This window comes from Gracilinanus agilis, chromosome 2 (assembly GCF_016433145.1).
Source record: "Gracilinanus agilis isolate LMUSP501 chromosome 2, AgileGrace, whole genome shotgun sequence".
Lineage (NCBI taxonomy): Eukaryota > Metazoa > Chordata > Mammalia > Didelphimorphia > Didelphidae > Gracilinanus > Gracilinanus agilis.
In genome coordinates this window covers 433,871,457-433,883,291 of record NC_058131.1, presented here as the reverse complement: position 1 = coordinate 433,883,291, position 11,835 = coordinate 433,871,457, and the positions used below count along the sequence as shown (strand labels likewise).

General features: G+C 40.8%; 1 pseudogene; it reads left to right on the top strand.

Annotated features, from left to right (window-relative positions):
• Positions 1-1,135: 1,135 nt before the first annotated feature.
• Positions 1,136-11,238, top strand: LOC123233905 (annotated as a pseudogene).
• The last annotated feature ends 597 nt before the right edge of the window (positions 11,239-11,835 follow it).

Below are 11,835 nucleotides of genomic sequence, written 5' to 3'. Positions count from 1 at the left end.
TCATGATAGTATTATCCCTAGTCCAGTCATGGGAAGAGAGTACAAATTGAGACATAACAAAACTTATAGCTAATAACCAAAACATATTAACTGAAGGTAATATTTTATAATAGAATACCCTAGATTTGATCAATTTGTAAACTTAAGGCAAAACCAAATCACAAAAACAAACAATAAATAAAATGTAATGTGTATGATAGAATACAGTCACTTAGTGTCAGTAGATGGTGCCTGTTTTACATGAGAACAATGAATCCAAGAGTCTTTCCCTCCAGTTTTCATAGCAGTTGGAATAGTTAGCAATATTGGAAAGGACCTTTCCCAGGCAGACTGAGTTCCTCCAGTGCATTGGAAATTCTTTACATTCACCTTGTCTCCTAGGTATAGTTCTGCATTTATGATATTGTTACATAAGGTTTTTCATAAAGGGGGAGGAGAGCAGACTGAAATAATTAGCATGAATAAGACAGTGGGATCTGAAAAGGATTCCTTGAGGTCCCTTCCCCTCCCTCATGCCATCAGAAATCCTGATTCCTTTGGCTATACTCCTGGACATTCCTCTCTGGTCCTCCAAAGTGACTACATCCTGGAGGGGTGTTATAGTTTAGTTATGATTTGCCCATTAGAATTACTAGCCCTATTGGAGGCTCTATTACTATTATTCCTCCAACTTGTGTTCCTATTTTCTTGATTCTTCTTCCTACAATTCACTGGCCTTACTTACCACAGAAATAGCATTGCATTGACCCTTTGTCTGCCAGAGTCCTCACCATTTCTTAAGTAAAGTCCTGCATTTGTTAAGTAAAATAGGGGCTAAAAAACTGTCTCATTTTCCATTCTTATCTTTTCTAAATCCTCTTTTTTAGCTCTTTCCTTTTCTTGCCTTTCACAACCTTCAAAAACTTACACTGCTATTTTCTTTAACATCTCTATGTCCATATTAGGTCAGTTTGGACAAGTCTTCTGAAATTACTCTCTAATTTCTGAGGAGGAGTGAGTTATGTAAAATATATAAGTATATATTTATTGAAGAGGGTTTGATATATAAAATAGTGACAGACCTGGTGTGAATGTCTGTCAACTCTCCTCTCAATACTCTACTTTTACTAAAGACAACAGAGGAGGTTTCTCTGGAATGGTGGATGTCCAAGGATGGGAGCTGGCCATGGATGCTAAAGGGAAGGCTTTCCTATTTGGAGAGGTGGGTGGTAACACTGGTTGATCAAGCAAGGAACCTCTCCCTACAGAAACTTGCCCACGGCCAATGTTGGCACTGCAGAGGGTCTAGCTCAAAATGGAGTCTGAGCAAAGCTGCTGCTCAAATCCCTTTTCACCTCTTTGACTCGTGAAATGACTTCTCCTTGATCTGACTGTGATTTAGTTTATTTAGTAGATGAATTGTTAGGCCTGGGAGGCTGACTGAGTATAAAAGCTGATAAAAACAGCAACACCTAATGAATGGCATGAAAACCCCCAACCAGTAACATCTATTAAATGGTGGGAAGACCCCTGACCAGTAACATCTGTTGAATGGATGATAGGAAGCATGTGTTAACATCTGGGTAAACCCCTCATTCAGGGCTCCATTTGCCTTGGAGGTTGTGGGATCCAAACTCAAGCTTGCAATAAAACAGTACCTCTTGTGGGCAGCTGGGTAGCTCAGTGGATTGAGAGCCAGGCCTAGAGACGGGAGGTCCTGGGTTCAAATCCGGCCTCAGACACTTCCCAGCTGTGTGACCCTGGGCAAGTCACTTGACCCCCATTGCCTACCCTTACCACTCTTCCACCTATAAGTCAATACACAGAAGTTAAGGGTTTAAAAAAACAAAACAAAACAGTACCTCTTGCTTTTACATTATCTGGTATGCCTCCTAATTTGGGAAATCAGAATCAGGCCAAATAGAATAAGGTAGCTGGAGAAGGTTGAGGATAGAGGAATCCAGGGGGGATAGGTTTGAGGGAAGAGGAGACCATATTTGGGGTTTCATGTTTTATGTTCACTGAGCCAAGATGGCACCGCTCCAACTTAACTATCCTCTCCTTATCTAATTTAAAGTCTCTCTCCTACCTTAACCAGTGGCAAGTATCCTTCTTGGGAAGGTCAAGGGATGGAAAGAATCTTCAGGGTGACCCCCTGAAGTAAGGGATCAGCCCCTTCTTGGCAGCTGTAGTTGTTCATTCTTCCTCTAATGGAGACTCTGCAGCTACAGGAACCTTCTTTCTCTTCTGGGCAAGGGAAAATGGAGGCAAGGTTTTCCACAGGTGGGAATCTAGAGCTCCAGGACTTTGCTCCTCACTTGATAGAGTTCAAAGGGCCAAACCATTTCAGTTAACAGTTTTTCCCCATAATCCTCTTCTCTGTAGTGTGGCCAAAACATCTTCCTTCAATACCTATCCTGTCATAAGCACTGAATGGTGTGGCCCAGACCATGTTCTTCAGCTACAGACTTCTTTTGTTGTTTTGAACATTCATTTTGCAATCCATCATCAGTTTGCAATGGAATTGCATTAGCATGGAGACTTAAGAATGGTGTGACGATGTCTGTGTTTGCTTTTTCTTGTGCAGTCGCTATTGGTTGAAATTCTTTGACATAAGGATTTAAGGTTGATTTTTCTATTATGTCATTGGTATGTTCTTTTGTAATATCATCTTTGTTTTCAGTGTCCTTGTCTCGTTCTTCTATCTGTTCTTTAGTTTTGTTTTTTCCTTTTGGGCCCCCTACTTTTATTTATGTATTTTCCTTTTTCACTTTCCCCATTTCTCTTTCCCTTTTCCCCTTTTGATGTTACCCTATGCACCTGGCATCATAACTGACTTTGCTTAGCAGTTCCTGAAACAATTTGTGAGTAATGAGGCTTTTCTCCCTGTTGTATGTATCTTTCCATAGTCTGCAGATCAGGTGCATGAGCTGAGCTTTTACACGCGTGATCACAGCACTGGGAATGATTTTGTTTTGTGTTGTGTCTTGTGTTGCTATTCCATGACTTTTTGTTATTTGCTTTTAGGTCTAATTGTTGTTTCAGGTTGCAAAATCTCACTATATGTCTAATTTTTCCACAAAGGAAACATCTTTGATTATTGGATCTCTGTCTAAATGGTTGTATATCTCTCCTTGGTCTTTAAGCTTGTAGTGTAGCTATGTTTTTAATTTAATCAATTTATTTTTGCTTTATGGTTGCATTAGCCTCTTTAAGTTGTTGTTTTAGTTCTTTAATGATTTCCTCCTTTTCCTTAGCCTGTTCTCTATCTTCTGAGAATATATATGTGGCTGCCTTTCTCAGGTCTTCCAGGCTAAACTCTTCCCAATTTGGACACTATAAATGAAAGTAGGTTTTTATGGGCATGCTGTTTCCCTTTACAAATTGTCTTTTAATGTGTTGTACATTGTCCTCATTTAAATTTTAGAAGCCTAGGATGTTTTCAGCAGTTTCGATAACCCTGTCGAGATAGATAGATGGGTGCTCTCCATTTTCCTGCCTCAGTTTCTCAAATGGACCCCAACTATCTGGTGTTTTTGCAAAACTTTTCATAGCCTTGACCAAATCTTCTCTTGCTCATCTTAGATAAACTAAATTTTGGTTATTGGACAGTTCTAAATCAGTCCATTGCTCTGGCTGGGATATAAGGTTTGGATTCCTTCTTGTCTCATTCATAAACTGGTCTTTTTCTCTAGGAGTAAATAATTCTGTCAATAAAATTTCTAGATCTTGGAAAATTGGGTCAAATAAGTGGATTTGCACATTTACATTCTTTTATTGCTTTGAACGGGTTTACAAAAATTTGGGGCATTCTAGCCTTCAGACTATCCAAGTCTCCAGAAGTGAAAGGTTTGTGTGATTTTACATGGATAATTCCTGAATCTGGCTGAAAACTCATTTGATCTCTAATGGGTAAGATTGATAAAGGCTTTTCAGCTCCCTCTACTTTCTCTTTCTCTTTAGGCTCTTTTGTCTTGATGTTATCCCTATACTCTTTAAGTTCCTTCACTATTTCTGCCAGTTTAGAGACCTTTTCATTGATTTCCAAAATATCTATGTTATTCTGTGTTCTGTCCAAAATCTTGTTGATCACAAATTTTATTGCATGATATAATTATATGGTGGGATATATAATACCAATTGTGCCAGGAATGAATGATATGAATTTGTCCAGCTCTATCTTTAACCATGTGAAATTCTCATACATATTCAGGAAAAATAGACATAGTCTGGTATTATCACAAAAAAACAGATTATAAATCATATATCCAAATTGTGTCATCAAGGCAAAATATCCCATCACTATCACTACTGATACATAGCTTTTTATAATCTGAGAATCTGTCTGTTTTGAGACATCCAGCTCAAGATATCTAACTCCTGATTCTACAATCTGAAAAAGAAATGTATCTCCAAAAAGAGATGCGTGGATAGAGAAGGACCCAGATGCATTGGTCATGAAAAACCCACCTAGGGACCTTCCCAGGGCCAGGGAAGTGCAAGCCCTTTGAGACTATATGAGAACACAAGTTTATGTTGCTTATTAAGGTTAGGGAACTGATAGTTAAGATCCAATAAGTCCCTGACTCTATAGAGCTCTATATCCACCCACTTTCTACGCTCCTCTCATGAGAAAGCTCTTCTGGTTTTCTTAAGTTCTTCTTATCAGCTTCCTGATCTTTCTAAACCCACAAACCAACTGACTAACTTTCTAGACTAAGAATTCTAGATTTTTAATTAACTAATCTTAATTGTTCCTAAAAGGGCTAGTGAGAATAGACTTATAAGTGGACTGAGTCTTTCCCCAAGCCTGGAGTCCTTCCCCTTCCCCTTGGCTTCTTGGGTAAAAAAACCCAAAGTCCCAGATGTTAAACCCTTTGGTTTACCTTAGCCAAATTGTCTACAGCACTGTAGGGAAACTCAGATCTCCTCCTAGGTATCTTCCAAGCCCAAACCCTCCAAGTTTCTTCATGAAAATAGTCAGGTTACAGGAGCTAATGGAGGAACTGTTCTCTGTTCCAGCTCAGGGGCAGAACAATTGTGTAGTGACAGTTAACTCAGTTAACTCCCCAAACCCTCCTCTGCAGTGCTTTCTCCTTCTAGAATCTTTTCCCAGGGTTCATGGCTAAATTCTCCTCTCTCCCTTTTAGAGACAACTTTTGCATTTTCCCTTATCCCTTATTCCTCTATCCTTACAAATCCTAACATAAAAACAGATTGACTTCTCATCTTTTTCCTGGTTAATATATTCAAATTTTATCTAATTCTCTGGTCTTGAAGAGCAAGACTTGATAGCCCTTAGTAAAGCTTCTCTGGCTTCACATAATTGTATATAGTCCTCAGCTATGTTTGGATCCTCTTTTGAGTCTTTTAAAGACCATTGTTTTGTGTTATCATCCTGAAAATTATTAGTTGCTGCTAGAATGGCCTGTCTGTCTCCTTCCATCAACAAAGAATAGAGGGAGATCCATGAAGTTAGTCCAAAATGGATTATATGTTCTGAAAATATTCTTGAATCGCTTGATTACAAGCAAGGGTTCAACATCAAAGGAAGGTATCCTTTCTATCCTTCTATCAATGTCCCTGGGAAAGAGACATGTTTTCTTATTGTTAGTAAATTTCCTTTGCATTCATGCTTAGATACTTCCCTTAGGGGGGAACATGTCTTTATTTGAGATTTCTTTGGTACCCAATATCAAGTCTGAAGTCTGAGCAGAGATAGAACATACCACATGTGGCTAGGGAGGGGGTAAGAGAAGAAAGTGAAAGGAGTAGAATAGCAGGAGAGGTGGGTAAAGGGAGAACTAAGAGGAGAAGGAAGGGGAGGGAGAAGGGGAGAAAGGGGAGGGACAGGAGGAGAAAGGGGAAGGGAAGAAGAGGGAGGAAAAGGGGAGTGGTAGGAGGAGGAAAAAGAGCAGGAGTAGAAGGGCAGAAGAAGGAAGTGGAAGGCAGAGGAGAGGACATGGAGAAAGAGGAAGAAAAAGGGAAACAGGAGGAAGAGGACCAGAGACTGAGGAATTGTGGCAGGAGGGGCTGGAAGGAGCCATTGAGAGTCAGATCTCCTATGAAAAGAGATAAAGCATGGTTGGGCTTTAATATCAAACCAAGAGTTGAAAGAGTTTCAACTGAAAATTGAGGAAAGCAAGGAAGTATAGAGATTGGATTGGTAGACTGGTCTAAAATGACCCAAAACAAACCAATAAAAAAGCTCTTTGGAATTATCTGCTCCTACCACAATCTTTAACTCCTTTAATGCCTTAAAATCAAATTGTGTGGAGTGGAATTTTGGAGGAGCTTGCACCCCTCAGAAATCACTTTAATGAGCAGACAGGGGACTTGATAAGATGCTGGCAGAGAAAAAGTAGCTTTATTTGGATAAAACATCAAATGGGGGGGGGGAAAGAGAGGGAAGGGAGAAGGAAAGGGAAGGAAAAGGAATTCTGCCCACACAAGCAGTTTGCTTAGGGAAAAAATGTCCTCTCCCCTTCTACTTACAATCACAGACTTTTATGATAATCCTGACATAAGATTCTCCTCCTAGTCTCTGTCCAATCCCACAGGAGGGGGCGGGGGGTGGGGGGCTGTGACGTTTCAGTTCTTAAGTGTGAGTTTTCAACATTACATACCCCTAAAGCTCCCCATGATAAAAAAAAAAACAAAAACATGACTATCATGGGATTTTCAGCCTGGGACAGTAAAGATACAATTGGAACTTCTTGTTCTTTATTCCTTCAGCTTACTTCATAGTTGGCTTTCTTCCTAGGCTACAGATACTCTTCTCAAGGTTTTGGAAAATAGGTCAGGAAAACTAAAAATCTTATGGAGTATGGGAGGAGTTGTTTTAGTTTTAGGAATAGTAATACTAAGGTGTTTTGAAAAGTGGGGTTACAAGCCAAACACTACTCTAAATTATACACTGACTCTCATCCCACACAAAATGAAGCATATCTAGGTCATGAGAAAACTTGTTTTGATCAAGATATTCAGAAATAAATTGCTTCCTTCCTCATTATCCATGGCTCTATGGGAACATTCTTATCATCCCATGAAATCAAAATTTTATACAATGGACTTTCCTTTGGGATCCATTAGAAATCCCTGAGGTATTTCCCATTATCAAAAGGAGAAAGATAAAACAGAAAGAAAAAAATCAGGTTTTCTAATCTTACTATAGGACAAGCTTTCCCTTTCTAAAAAGGGACATTTTAAAATCTATCTTAAACGTCCATCTCAAGGGAACACATGATTCAATCACCCTAAGTAGTGGATAGTTTAAAGCAAAATATGGCACCTCTCTACTCAAATCATGCTGATCCTTATTCTCTCTGGAGCTGCTTTTCCAGGCTCCCAGACTGTAGAACCTGAGAAGCAACTGCCATTCCTTGTCATGGTTGCCAAAGGGGCCTAGCTGCTGCAAGGCTCTGCCAGCCTGCTGGTGCCAAGGCAGCATGTGTCTCTCCTAAGACTCCATCCAGGAGTAAGCCCTCAGAAAAATGAAAGTCTGGATCACCTGATTAGTCTGAATGGAGCAATCCAGCTCAGGCATCTCTCCAATAACCTAGAGACTCTGCTTAAGTGAGACTTCCTCAAACATCTTCCCCTGGAATTCAGTTTTTTATTTGTTAAAATGGCTCAGTCCTCAGACGTTACTCAATGTTGTCTTGCCTCTAAGCAGTGGAATACAATTATAAGTGCTTATACAGAGGTATGGCAGACAGCCTTTAGAAACTTGGGCTGGCAGATAGATGATTCTGTTCAGGACACTTTGCATTGTGTAAAAGTTTAAATTTAGATTTTATTCTAAATATTAGAATTATAAAGTAATATTGTGGTTGCTGATTTAAATTATTATCCCTTAAGTCAAAATGACTGGAGAAGCTTTATTTTATAACGAGGTAGGAAAGAGTGAAAGTAGGAAGTGTAAGAAAGAGACAGAAAGTACTGCCTAGCTACAAATACCCTAAGTTTAATCTCAATGTCTCCAGACCACAAATGCGAATCTAAAAGCAAATCTCACCAGAATCCAAAGTCCTAATTAGGAAGCTGAAATCCAGAGAACCAGGAGACACTGAAGAATCCATTGAGAACCTTCAGTGCACATGAGGCTAAGACTTCCAAGAATCTCACCAGAACTCATACTGAAGGGAGTGTCCCACCAAAGCACCAAGGAGCAGAGAAGGTCTCCTCACCAAAGAATCAAGGAAGGAGTCACTCCATTCACCACAGCAATTTTGATTTGGTTAGCTAAAAATGGGCAAGGGGAGAGTTAATTCTGTTTTCACAATTGGAAGAAATTTTTATTTGAAGTTGATTTTGAGAATGAAGCAATTGGGGGGCAGCTGGGTAGCTCAGTGGATTGAGAGTCAGGCCTAGAGATGGGAGGTCCTAGGTTCAAATCCAACCTCAGACACTTCCCAGCTCTGTGACCCTGGGCAAGTCACTTGACCCCCATTGCCCACCCTTACCACTCTTCCACTATGAGCCAATACACAGAAGTTAAGGGTTTAAAAAGAAAGAGTGAATCCTTATTCTCTCTGGAGCTGCTTTTCCAGGCTCCCTTCTGAGACTGTAGAACCTGAGAAGCAACTGCCATTCCTTGTCATGGCTGCCAAAGGGGCCTAGCTGCTGCAAGGCTCTGCCAGCCTGCTGGTGCCAAGGCAGCATGTGTCTGTCCTAAGGCCCCATCAACTGAAGGGCCACGAAACCTTTGAAACCTCATCATTAAGTGGACACAGTGCCAAAGTATATACACTTTACCACAAGAATGTGTGAAGATGGAATTACCTCTCCCCTATTTACTCTTTAGACATTAGCCACCAGGAATGCATACACCTCACCCCACTTAAGAATTAAGTGGTGGTGGTGGTGGTGGTGGTGAGGTCTATGACCCATGTGTGCTAGCTAGTGTTATAAATATAGGAGAGGGTAAACCGGATACTACCACTCTTAATTGGGTGACAGTAGTGGTAGTTCAGATATGTGGCTAGTGCAAGATCACCTGAGTCTTGCCACCTAGCTAGCTGTTGTAACACCTCCCTCCTTTATAACAGTACCCAGGCAGGATCCTTCAGGTCACTGGATGGGTATCCCTTTCAGGTCCCTCCTGGGGTTGATTAATGGTGAATATTGGGCTCTATTAGCCTTGGACACATTTATCTGACTGCGTTTGCTCCCTTCCCAGAGAAGTGATGAAACAACCACTCCAGGAAGGTACTTGAAGAGTTTTATATATATTTGTCAAGGAAGGAATGTTTAGGAAATGGGAAGAGGAATAGGAAACCCTAAACTAATCTTTGGTAATACTAATCCCTCAAAGCTGTAGGCAGGTGAGTGATTCTGACTTGTTATTAGCTCCTCTGGCTCAGCCTGGCCACAGCCAAACCAGAGCAAGCAAGCTGTTGTATGATGTCTCAGCTTTTTCTTCTTGCCAGATAGTATGCCTTTCACAGCCTTTAGGAACCACCCTTTCCACCCACTTCTTCTCCTGCCCACTTCCCGGATCCCTCCCGGGCCAGGGATACCTAGATAACTAAAGATGGTTTGAATACCTAAATATCTAGGGAACAGAAGAATAAGAGGATTCACAGTCTGGATACAGGTTAGCAAATGTCAGTGAAGTTCAGACAGGAGTTCTTGCAAGGTTGAGCTAAGCAAGCCTCAGATCCCCATAGACCAGAGTCTACAGATCCCAGGTCCCAAGGAAAGGGAAAAGACCCCCTGTCAGGGCTGCCAGGGTATTTATACCCCCTTGGCCAACCGCTTTCTCCTCTGTCCTCATGGCCTCTGGAAACATTCTGAGGTCCAACGGTCTTCACCTGTCAATCAATGATGAGACTCTCAGCTCCCAGAGTTTCAATATGACACTAGTAACAAATCAAAAACAACTGACTGCCCCCTGGGCAGTCTGAAGCAAAGTTTAAGCTGCCATTTGTCCATGTAGAACTGGAAGATGGGCACAGGAAGTGACGCAAAGAACTCTCTTTTAAATATGATGGTAGCTTCCTATGAGGGGGATTTTCCCTTTGAACTTGGTCTTGGAGGAGCTCAGGGTTGAGACCTCGGACTGCTTCCTTTTGGAATGTCATGTGGGTGAGTGAAAGCCTGACTCCTTTTCCTTGTCTTTTCTGGAGGAAATAGCCTCCAAAGAGGCCTCTCCTCTTGGAGGAGGCCTTGTGGCTAGAAGCCTTGTTTAATTAACCTCTGTGCCCCCTTTGCTGGGGCTCTGAAGCCCTGCCTAGTTCAGACCTTCAGACCAGGCTGGAGTAATTGTCCCCTTCTCTCTCTCATCTTCCCTACTTTCATTCTTTCTATTTGTAAATAAACTACCATAAAAGTCATTCTGACTTGAGTATTTCATTTGGAATTGTGTAATCAATTCCTGGCAACCAAAACTCTTAAATATTCAGTCCAACCATAATTTTCTCCTTTACAAATGAACTTCTCTGTACAGGATCAGATGAATTGTCTGCAAAACTCTGGAATGTGAGCACAGGACAGGCAGACCCAAACTTGTGAAGTTCAATGAACAGAAATTGATAATGGGATCCTTTGATAATACAGTAGCCTGTTGGGAATGGAGTTCAGGAGCCTGAACTCAGAACTTCCGAGGACACATAGGTGCGGTGTTCAGTGTGGACTACAATGATTACCTTGATCTCTTGGTGAGTGGTTCTGCAGACTTCACCCTGAAAGTATGGACCTTATCAATGGGAACATACCTGAACACACTCATAAGACGTACTGAGTGGGTAACCAAGGTGGTTTTATAGAAGTACAAGATCAAGTCTCTCTTACATAGTCCTGGAGATCATATTCTCCTTAGTGCTGACAAGTATGAAATCAAGATTTGGCCTATTGGAAAAAATCAACTGCAAATGTTTAAAAACATTGTCTGTGTCTGAGCATGGAAGTGTCTGTTTGTAGCCAAGACTCTATTTTGATGACAAATACATTGTATGTAATTCAGCCCTAGGACTTTATCAGTGGGACTTTGCCAGCAAATTTGGTATCACTTGACCTTGGAGACATCTTTGCTCTGTTATTTGATAACCACTACCATCATGGACTTAAGGACAGAGAATCTGACCAGCCACTGACATTTTCCTGAGCAACAGTAAGTCAAAGAGGGGCTGTAACTTCTTGGCAGGTGAAATGTCATGGTTAAATGGACTGGATGGGCAGAATGATATGGGTTTGATTTTTGCCACCAGTATGCTTGATCACACTATTCACTTAATATTATAGAAGGAACATGGCTGAAGTTATGGACAGCAGCTAAAAAAAAATGACTTTGGGTACTGAGGTTGCTGGTTCTGATGCAGCCTCTGTGGGAGCCAATTTTATATGAATCAAAGTACATTCCTAATGGTATTTTTATGCAGAGCACAATCATTTATTTTCCTGGTTGGGAAGTGAAGGGGTGTAGGGAGAAAGGTGGGGGGAGAGGAATTATTTCATTGACATAATGCAATGAAGCATGCTAACAACTTAGTGATAAACCCAGAGACCCCAGATAGGCAACAAGAAACAAACAGACCCCAGCTAGGCAACAGAAGTTTTGAAGTTGCAGAAAATGTCCCCTAATGCCATAATAACTCATGATTGCCCCACCTGACATATCTAAAAGTGTGAAGTACTTAAAGGAACCACATCCTTACTTGTAAATTCTCACACCTTGACCTTAACCCCTAGTCAAGGCAAAACCTAGTCAATATCATCATCTACTGACAAAAACTAGAATTACAAGCAATCTAATGATTAAATTTAAACATGATAAGAAAACCTTTCAAAATGATTTTTGATAGCATTTCCAAAGCTGGAACAGCATTGTTTTTTTTTGGTATTTAAATTGGTTCA